Here is an 11,558-nt window from a genome sequence, read left to right on the forward strand (position 1 = left end):
AAGAAAAATGTATTCAAATTTTTGGCTTGTCTGGGCCACAGTGAGTAAAGAGGAATTGTCTTGGGCATCACAAAATATATGATATGGCCAATATATATAATGAACAAAACTATACCAACTTTTAAAAAATTATGTTATATGCCAGGTGTAATGGATCAGACTTTTAATCCCAGCACTCAGGAGACCGAGGCAAGAGGATTGCTGCAAGTTTAGTGACAGTCTAGGCTACACAGAGAGCTCATGGTCTGCCTGTACTACATAGCAAGACTCTGTCTCAGAAACTAAAATAAAATAGAAAAATTTGTTCAAACTTTTCACTTGCCTGGTCCACCATGAGTAAAGTGAAATTGTCTTGGGAGTTGTCTCCACAATATGTAATATAGCTAATGTACATAGCTAACAAAACTAGTTGAGCTTTTAAAAGATAATTTTACATGCCAGATGTGGTGGCGCATACTTGTATCCCAAGATTCAGGAGCCCAAGTCTGGATGACTGCCGCAAGTTAAAGGCCAGCCTGGGCTACACAGTCAGTTCAAAACCTGCATGTTCACACATAGCAGGACCCTGTCGAAAAAAATAAAGTAGATTAAAAGAAAAGAAAATAAATAAGAGAAAATAAAATAGACAAATGTGTTCAAACTTTTGGCTTGCCTGGGCCACAGTGAGAAAAGAGGAATTGTCTTGGGCATCATATAATATATAATATAGTTTATGTACATAACTAACAAAACTATTGAACTTTTAAAAATTATTTTATATGCCAGATATGGTGATGCACACTTATAATCCCAGCACTTATGATGCTGAGAAAGGAGGACTGCTGCAAGTCCAGCTGAGCTACACAGTGAGTTCAAGCCCTGACTATACTATGCAACAAGATCCTGTCTCACAAAATAGAATAAAGTAAGATTAAACAATGTGTTCAAACTTTTGGTTGCCTGGGCCACAATGTGTAAAAAGGAATTTTCTTGGGTGTCATATAATATATAACATCGTGAATGCATATAACTAATAAAACTATGGAAATTTTAAAACATTATTTTACATGCCAGGTGTGGTGGCGCACACCTGTAATCCCAGCACTCGGGAGGCTGAGGTAGGAGGATCATTGTGAGTTCGAGGCCAGCCTGGGCTACAAAGTGAGCTCAAGGCCAGCCTGAACTGCACAGCGAGACCCTGTCTCAAAAAGACCAAAAACAAACCATATATAACTAACAAAACTATTTGAACTTTTGAAAAATTATTTCACATGCCCAATGTGGTGGTGCACACTTATAATCCCAGCACTCAGGAGACTGAGGCAGGAGGATTGCTTCCAGCTCAAGGCCAGCCTATACTACATAGCAAGACATTGTCTCAAAAATAAATAAATAAATAAAATAAAATAACATAGAAAAATGTGTTCAAATTTGGCTTACCTGGGCCACAATGAGGAAAGAGGTAATGTATTGGCCATCACATAATATTTATAATATATTTCACGCATATAACCAACTTTTTTAACATTTAAAAATTTATTTCAGTGCCACATGTACTGGTGCACACTCATAATCCTAAGACTTAGAAGGCTGAGGCAGGAGGATTGCTGCAAGTTCAATGCCAGCCTGGGCTACACAGTGAGTTTATGGCCTGCCTGTACTACATAGTAAGACCCTGTCTCAAAAAATAAAATAAAATAAAATAGAAAAATTTGTTCAAACTTTTCACTTGCCTAGTCCACTATCAGTAAAATGGAATTGTCTTGGGAGTCACATAATATATAATATATTTAATATATATAACTAACAAAACTAGTTGAACTTTTTAAAAAGTTATTTTACATGTGAGTGTGGTGCTACACAGTTTTAATCCTAGTACTCAGGAGACTGAGGCAGGAGGAGTGCTGCAAGTTCAAGGCCAGCCTTGGTTACACAGTGAATTCAAGGCCAGCCTATACTTCAGAGCAAGACCCTGTCTCAAAAAATAAAATAAAATAAAATAAAATAAAAAATTGTGTTCAAACTTGTGGCTTCCCTGCACCACAATGAGTAAAGAGAAATTGTTTGGGGCCTCACATAATATATAATATAGCTAATGTATATAACTAACAAAATATTTGAACTTTTAAAAAATTATTTTACATGCCAGGTGTGGTGGTGCACACTTCTAATTCCAGCACTCAGGAGGCTGAGGTTCGAGTTTTCCTGCAAGTTCATGGCCAGCCTGGGCAACACAAGGAGTTGAAGGCCAGCCTGTACCACATAGCAGGAAGAAGTAACAAGAAATAAAATAAAATAAAATAAAATAAAATAAAATAAAATAAAATGAAATAAAAATAAAATAAAATAAAATAATGTGTTCAAACTTTTGTCTTACCTGGACCACAATGAATAAAGAGGAATTGTCTTGGAGGTCATCTAATATATAGTATAGTTTATCTATATAAGTAACAAATCTATATGAACTTTAAAAAATTATTTCATATGCCAGGTGTGGTGGAGCACACTTGTAACCCCAGCACCAGGAGGCAGAGGTAGGAGGATTGCTGCAACTTCAAGGCCAGCCTGGGCTACATAGCAAGACCCTGTCTCAAAAAATTGAATAAAAGAATAAAATAAAATAGAAAAATGTGTGCAACTTTTCGCTGGCCTGGGCCACAGTAAGTAAAGAGGAATTGTCCTGGGCTTCACACAATTTTTAACAAAGTTAGAGTACATAACTAAGAAAACTATAGAACTTTTAAAGAATTATTTTACATGCCATGGGTGGTGGTGCACACTTTTAATCTCAGCACTCAGGAGGCTGAGGCAAGAGGATTGCTGCAAGCTCAAAGCCAGCCGGGCTACACAGCCAGTTCAAGGCCTGCCAATTCTACATGGCAAGAACCTGTCTCAAAAAATTAAATTAAATTTAAAAATGTATACAAACTTTTGGCTTGCCTCGGCCACAATGAGTAAAGAGGAAATGCCTTGGGTATCACACGATATATAATATAGATAATATATATCTTATGGCTGATACATTGTGTCAACTTGGGGAGTCTAGAGGTTTCACTAAGAGACTCAGCAGTTCTGCATCTTGGGGTGAAAAGGACATGCCATTACCCTTCTAGGATGTCGTTCATTGTATCAATTTGAGAAGTTTAGAAGGCTACCTATGTGACTCAGCAGGAAGCCAGAGGGCTTACTCTGTATCCATCCTGAGCCTGTGCAAGAGGAGGGCATGGATATTATGTGAGTGCTGCACGCCCCCTGGGGGGGTGGCCTGTTTACAATGTAAATGAGGGAAAGAGTACATAGTATGTACTAAATAGTAAGACTGTCTCAAAAAATGAAATAAAAAAATAAACTAAAATAGAAAAATATGTTCAACTTTTGGGTTCCCTGGGAAACAATGAGTAAAGAGGAATTGTCTTGGGCACCACAAAATATATAACAAAGTTAGTGTATATGTCTAACAAATCTATAGAACTTTTAAAGAATTATTTTACCTGCCATGTGTGGTGATGCACACTTTGAAACTCAGCACTCAGTAGGTTGAGGCAAGAGGATTACTGCGAGTTCAAGGCCAGCCAATTCTACATAGCAATACCCTGTCTCAAAAAATTAAATAAAATAATATAAAATAAAAAATATACACAAAATTTTGGCTTGCTTGGGCCACAGTGAGTAAAGAGGAACTGCCTTTGGTGTCACATCGTATATACTATTATGAATATATAAAACTAAAAAAAACCATTGAACTTTTAAAAAAAGTTTTTATATGTAAGAGGTGGTTGTGCACACTTATAATCCCAGCAATCAGGAGGCTAAGCCAGGAGGATTGCTGCAGGTTCTAGGCCAGCTGGGCTATACAGTGAGTTCAAGGCCTGCCTGTACTACAGAACAAGACCCTGTGTCAAAAAATACGGTAAAATAAATTAAAATAAAATAAAAATGCATGTTCAACCTTTTGGCTTGCCTCGTCTACAATGAGTAAACAGGAATTATCTTGGGCATCACATAGTATATAATATACTTGGTGTATATAACTAACAAAACTATTTAAACTTTCAAAAAGTTATTTTACATGCCAGGTATGGTGGTGCACACTTGTAACCCCAGCACTCTGGAGGCAGAGGGATGAGGACTGCTGCAAGTTCAAGGCCAGGCAGGACTGCACAATGAGTTCAACACCAGCCTGTACTACACAGCAAAACCCTGTCTCAAAAAGTGAAACAAAACAAAATAAAATAAAATAAAATAGAATAATGTGCTCAAACCTTTGGCTTTCCTGGGCCCAAATGAGTAAAGAGGAATTGTCTTATCATCACATAATATATAGTATTATTAATGTGTATAACTAACAAATCTAGTTGAACTTAGAAAAAGTTACTTTACTTGCCTGGTGTAATGGTGCACACTTGTAATCCCAGCACTGAAGAGGGTGAGGCAGGATGATTGCTGGAAGTTCAAGGCCAGCCTCAGCTACACAATATGTGCGTGAATTACAGCAGGACCCAAAAAGAAGAAAAATAGAAAGAAAGAAAAAAGGAATATTTTGCAACATAACAGAAACTTAAGTTTAACAATTAAATAAGAAAATATACACATTTGCTTACTAATAATAAATGCCTGTCTTCACAGATACACACGTTCAAATAGCATTATTGGTAATCACTTTGTTTTACCCTGCAAGCACACAAGTGCATGTAACGTTTGATACAGTTCCATGAAGGTTTGTTTTCCACTGACCATGTGTAGCAGACATGAGCAGAGGTAGCACTACACTGCACCTGCCCCTTCATGGTGTTCTGTTGTTCCCTATGCCTCCCACAAAGGAGTACCACACAACTGAGTCATAAAAAGTAGCACTAAAAATCACATAATAATGTTAAAAGTTTATCATCTTGTGGAGCCAAATTACTACATAGCTTTCTAGGGCTGCATTAGACCACGTGCCATGGATTGGACATGCTTGATTAAAACAGTCATGTAGCTTTGTGGACCTCTCGGTTGGTGGGTGAGGCCCACACATGCACTCTACTGGCTGCCTGAGGACTGCAGAGCAGCAGAGGGGCAGCCCGAGCTCTGTGGATATCTCGGTTGGCAGGTGAGGCCCATGTGCTCCTAACCGGCTGCTTGCAGATCCTGGTGAGGTGGCCTGAGCTCCGTGGGCATCTTGGTTGGTGGGAGAGGCCCAAGCGAGTGCTCCACTGGTTGCTTGCAGATAGCACGGTGGGAGGGGCACAGGGGCAGCCTGAGCTCTGCAGACTTCTCAGTTGGAGGGTGAGGCCCGTGCACATACTCCAATGGCTGCCTGTGGAACCCTGATCAGCAGCCTGAATTCTGTGGATCTTGGTTGGTGAGGGAGGCCCGCGTGTGCGCTCCACCAGCTGCCTGCAGACCCCAGAGCAACAGCCACTGTCTGGCCACCATTGGGATCACAGCTGAGGCCCACATGCTTTCCATCGATGGCCTGGAGACCTACAGCCAACATCATACTAAGTGAACAATAACTAAAAGCTTTCACTTTAAAATCAGGAACAAGACAAGGATGTTCACTGTCATCACTCCTATTCAACATAGTTCTGGAAACTTTAGCCAGAGCAATTAGACAAAAGAGAGATATAAAAGTAATAAGAACAGGAAAGGAAAAAGTGAAATTAACATTATTCGCAGATAACATGATACTCTACATGGAAGACCCCCAAAACTCCATGAGAAGACTCCTAGAATTAATCAACAAATTCAGTAGCATAGCTGGATACAAAGTCAACACTCAAAAATCAATAGCATTCCTATACACAAACAACAAACAGACTGAGAGAAAAATGAAGGAAACCATACTTTTCACAATAGCATCCAAGAAATTGAAATATTTAGGAATCAATATAACAAAAGAAGTAAAAGAGCTATACAGTGAAAACTACAGTACTCTAAAAAAAAAAATCAAAGAGGACTTCAGAACATGGACAGATATTCCTTGCTCATGGATAGGAAAAACCAACATTGTGAAAATGGCCATACTTCCTAAATTATTGTACAGATTCAATGCAATTCCCATTAAAATACCATTAGCATACCTCATTGATCTAGAGAAAACATTCCTTAAATTCACCTGAAATCAGAAGAGACCTAGAATAGCAAAAGCAATCCTGGGCAACAAAAACAAGGCAGGTGGCGTCACAATCCCTGGCTTGAAATTATACTACAAAGCTACTGTGATAAAATCAATACTTTACTGGCAAAAAAAAAAAACAGATGTGAGGAGCAATGAAATAGACAGAAAGATACAGCCACAACCACAAACACACTCAGCCACCTTATCATTGACAAAGGGGCCAAACAAGTTCACTGGAAGTAAGACAGCCTCTTTAATAAATGGTTCTGGAAAAAATGGCTTACTGCATGCCGAAGACTGAAACTAGACCCATGTCTATCACCATGCACCAAACTCAAGTCAAAATGAATTACAGATCTAAATATTAAAACAGAAACACGAAATCTACTGAAGAGAAGGCAGGTAAAAAATCTTGAAGAAATAAGGGCAGGCAGAGTGTTCATGAACAAAAACCAAACTGCACAGGAAATACTTCAAAGAATCAACAACTAGGATCAACAACTAGGATCTCATCTTACTGAAAAGTTTTCGCACATCTAAAAAAATCACCAGCAGAGTAAAAAGAAAACCCACAGATTGGGAAAAAATTCTGCGCGACTGTCCCTCAGACAAAGGACTTCTATCTGGAACATATAAAGAATTAAAAAAAATCAGTCCCCACAAATTCAAAGACCTAATACAAAAACGGGCATGTGAGATGAACACACACTTCTCAGATAAAGAAATACAAATGGCAAATAAATACATAAGAAAATGTTTAACATTATTAATAATTCATGAAATGCAAATTAAAACAACACTGAGATTCCATCTCACCCCAGTAAGAATGGCTATCATTAAGAAATCAATCAATAATAAATTTTGGCGAGGCTGTGGAGAAAAAGGAACCATTCTCCACTGCTGGTGGGAGTGCAGACTGGTGAAACCACTGTGGGAATCAGTTTGGAGATTCCTCAGTAAACTAGGACTAGAGGTCCCATTCAACCCAGCTATTCCCCTTCTGGGTATTTTCTCAGAAGAACTGAAAACATATCACAGCGGTGTATGTGCACCCCTGGTTATAGCAGCACAATTTGTAAAAGCTAAATCATGGAAGCAACCCAAATATCCATGAACTGAGGAATGGATAAAAAAGCTGTGGTATTTTTATATACCACAGAAATATTACTCCGCTATAATATATGGAATATTACTCAGCTATAAAGAAAGATAAACTTGGGTCTGGGGATTTAGCTCAGCGGCAAAAGCGCCTGCCTGGCAAGCGCAAGGTTGTGAGTTCGGTTCCCGGTACCGGAGAAAAACCAAAAAAAAAAAAAAAAAAAAAAAACAAAGAAAGATAAACTTGAGGCTTTTACAGGTGAATGGCACAACTAAAGACCACACTCATAAGTGAAACAAATCAGACCCCCATGTGTAAACACCGTATTGTCTCACTAGTGTAAGAACCTGAAAGAGTGAATAAAATCTAGGAGGTACAAAGACCTTGTGAAATAAAAGGAAAGAACAACTGGGATGAGGGAAAAGATAAAAGAAAGAAGGGGAAAAATATGCATATATGTATACAGAGGATAGCTAACATAGTAGTACTACCGACTTTCATTGCTCTTTTGAAAGGAAAAGTTAATGTTTAAATGTTTTATCAGTCTTATATGCCTATATTTGTTAATCTGAGTATCCAATTTGAAGATATCAATGAGTAATACAACAACCATTGTTAATTTCCTATCACCTTGTCTGAAATTCTGTACTGCTTGTATTGTTTTTGTGTTATTTTCTAAGTGTATGTGTGTCTGTTAATATGTTTTTGTTCTTTTATCTTTGAAATAATAAATAAATAAATAAATAAATAAAAATTAAATAAAAATAAAATAGTCACCTAATGGCTAAAGGCACAGACTCTGAAGCCAGAAAGCTGCGGGTTCAAACCTAAACTCCACTACTTATTACTTATTATGATCCACGAGCTTCTTTCACTTTTTCAAGTCCCTATCGTCACTGGAATGCTAATACTTGTATCATAAAGTTGCTGAGGAGTCAATGAGATAATGTACATAAGGGATTTTCACATGAAATGGACACAGTAAGTGAACCCTTTCTTCTTCTTAATGATTAGGAAATGCAAGACAAGTTAGTGAAATGTGGAGATCCTGTAATGTTTTACCCCGGGTCCCTGAAGATCTGGGTCTCGAATCTCTTTCCAGCCTCAATTTTCAGTTCTATCTCTCATATTTTATTCTCCAGTACTACAAAACTGTTTTGTAATCTATAACAGCCCCGCAACAGACACACCATTCTCACCCCCAGGCCTCTGTCCACTAGTATATCTACAGATGATCCCTGACTTATGATGGCTCACATACAATTTTTTTACTTTGTGGTGGTACAAAAGTAATATGTATTCAGTAGAAACCATACTTTAAATTTTGAATTTGAATCTTTTCCTGGGCTAGTAATACGTGGCCTAGTACTCTCTTATGATGTTGGGCAGCTCCAGTGAGCCACAAGCCTAGGAGGGTAAATGAGTGATACTCAACGGCACAGTGTAGCGATGGCAAACCTTTTAAAGCTTTCAGTGAGAACAAACAGCCTGCTGTAGCACACATGCCATAGTTTTACCACCACTGGTGTACTATGTTGCTAAGTTATGAGGATCAGTAAGTTAAGTGTAGTAAATACATTTTTGACTTGTGATTCATATTTTCAACTTATGGTAGGTTCATTGAGCTGTAACCCCACTGTAAGTCAGTGAAGGAGCCTCTGCAGATTCCCTTCCCTCCTTCTAGAGAAACCCTCCTTCACACCCTTCAAGGCATATGATGCCTCCCCAACACACACACCAAGCCTCTATCATCGCTTACCACTAGTACTGTTTCTTTTGTCTGTGCATCCTTTTTTCCAACTAAAACTGGGCCGGGGATATAGCTCAGCAACACAAGCTCCTGCCTGGCAAGTGCAAGGTCCTGAGTTTGATTCCCAGTACCCCCCCCCAAAAAAAGAATTCTTCCAACTAAAACCATGAGTTCCTTTTGCAGACTTGGATCAAGTCTCATTTACCTCTGAATTCTCACTAACACTATATCTGGCATGGGACAAATGCACAGGAAGGGGCTGTCATATAACTCCACCTGAGAAGGAGGTGCTCCTTCCACCCCCTTTCTGGTGTACCAAGAAAGTCACCAGCTCTATCTGGAAGTGGTCCCCGTCCCCTGCTCTCTCAATTTATGCAGAACACTTTGCTGCTTGGATTCTCTCCGTCTAACAAAAAACATTTCAGCAAAACAAAGTTTCACAGAGGGCCAAGGTGGTCCCGCCCAGTTAGTCTTCCCTCACAGAGGTATGCAGTATGTCAATACAAGCTGGACTTGTATGCAAACACATGACAGTCCTCTGAACTCTATCTCTGAACTAGCTAAGTTGTTCTATACCTCAATTATATTTTCTCTTGATCACTGTGGCTATGGTATGCAAAACTGTATTGAATTATTAACAATACTGCCTGAGAGCAAGGACTACAGCAAGGGAAATGTCAAGGGGACAGAATCCTGGATTTAATGATGCCAAATGCCAAGAAGGAAATACTTCCACCAGGGCCTCATCCCAAGGTCATGCACAAAGATAAGAGGACTCAGGCAAATGCAGAAGCAAAAAGCCTACCAGTTCTCAAAAACACAATTGAAACAAACATGTATGGATCTAATATATTGTTATAAAATAATTATAAACAAGAAAAATCTTAAACACTCTAATTCGAAAACAATTGAGTAGGCTATAAGTCTACACAAGGCAAATGAAATTGTATATTCTATTACCTCCTCTGGCTTTTACTCAAGAACATTTTCTTAAAAGACAAAAGAGGGGCTGGGGATTTAGCTCAACGGCACAGCGCCTGCCTGGCAAGCGTGAGGTCGTGGGTTTGATTCCTGGGACCGGAAAAAAAACGAAAACAAAACAATTAAAAGACAAAGAAGAGGAAAAGGGAGAAAATAACACATCCAAAGGACCGGGTTTTGAGAGAAGACATAGAGACTTCCTAGCAGTCTTCGAGAACACTGAAATCATAGTCAGTTTTGCCTGTCTATATCTGTCCGTTTTTCAACCCTGACCTCAGGATCCTGTCAGGAGCCAGAGATATAGCTTCGTTTTGGTTTTCTGGCAACTATAGCAGTGTACTGCCTTCCCGTTTTCGCAAATTTGAGGGTCCCGTATAATACCCACGGCGCCTTGGGAACAGGAATTAGTTGGCCATGTTCGTCTCTCAGTGGTCTGGCTTGTAGCACCTGGAGGAAATTTCAAATCTATGAAACCCAACCTGCAGGGATTTGGGCAAGCAGAGTTTCCCTAGCGAAAGGTCTGCTGTGTTTCTGACTGATTTCCCCGCCTACAGCTTGGCAATGGGCTTTATTAGTACGGGAGCTCTGCCTGCCGTTTTCTCTGAAAACCAACACACTGCGTTTCCCAAGGAGGCACCTCTGGGGTCTCCCAGCTGTGGACCTTGTGACGCAAACACAGGCCCTTTTTCACGTCTTGGGCACAAGGTGGCAGTATACAAGAGCACTGTATTTCAAGTGGTGAGGACCCATGACTAGGGCGCCTGGAGTGGGGGAGTCCTGAAATTGAAATCTATTTGTTTTATCTGAAAAGTGAACACCACGAATATTTGAAACTTTTCCAGGAACCAATAATTATTCAATCTACACATTCAACGTATTCCAAGTCTCCAAGTTCCGGAACGCCTTAGAAGCCTACGACCGAGTCCACCCAGCGCGTCCCCACCTCTCGCAAACCTGGGTGAGAGACCCCGTAAGAGACTCCCCAGCCTTGCGTTCCACTCACTTTACCTCCGCTCCCAACTCGCCCTCAGATCCCTCCGCCAGGAGTTCGGACCGCACGCCTTAGCCAATGAGCGGGGAATCACCTCATTTCTCGAAAGGTAAAGAGTCAAGAAGCCACAGACAGATCACCTCAGGCGACAGGTAGCGGTCTGAGGAGAGGGGGAACGAGTTCGGAAAGTAGGGAAAGATAGCGAGGAGAAAGAGGGGGTGCTGGGGTGAGGGAAGTAAGGGGGGATAGAATGAAAAGGAACGGGGACGAAAGAACGGGAGAGAACGAGGAAAGGGGCGGGAGCGGTGTGTAGAAATAAAGAAGAGGAGAAAAGAACTGAGGAAAAGGGGAAATGGAGACAATAGAGGAAATGACTAAAGAGGTAAAAAGGAAAAGAGGAAACAGAATTAGTGGCAAAGTAGAAGCACGGAAAGCGGAGGGAAGCCTGCGGGGAGCAAGCGGTCCCGGGAACCGGGACGGGGCTGCCGCAAGCGCGGCTGCGGGAGAGAAGCGCGGGCAGGTGGGGCGAGGAGCTGAGGAAACCTGAGGAGAAAGTTCGGGCGGACTCGGAGCTTTGCTTGAGGTGCCAGCGCGTATTCCCGCGGGCGCCGCTCTCTGCGCCCGGCGAAGCGGCCGAGAGGGAGGGGAGGAGGCT

General features: G+C 40.6%; 1 protein-coding gene across 1 annotated transcript in view; it reads right to left on the bottom strand.

The window, feature by feature from the left end:
- The window catches only part of Mid2 (midline 2), a 191,142-nt gene extending 187,574 nt beyond the window's left edge, over positions 1–3,568 (bottom strand). Inside the window, exon 1 of the mRNA XM_005404684.2 lies at positions 3,471–3,568. The gene's annotated coding sequence lies outside the window, so the exon portion shown is untranslated. The remainder of the gene's footprint in view (positions 1–3,470) is intronic.
- Between the last annotated feature and the right edge of the window lie 7,990 nt (positions 3,569–11,558).

This window comes from Chinchilla lanigera, unplaced genomic scaffold (genome assembly GCF_000276665.1).
Source record: "Chinchilla lanigera isolate Chin_1 unplaced genomic scaffold, ChiLan1.0 scaffold00089, whole genome shotgun sequence".
NCBI lineage: Eukaryota > Metazoa > Chordata > Mammalia > Rodentia > Chinchillidae > Chinchilla > Chinchilla lanigera.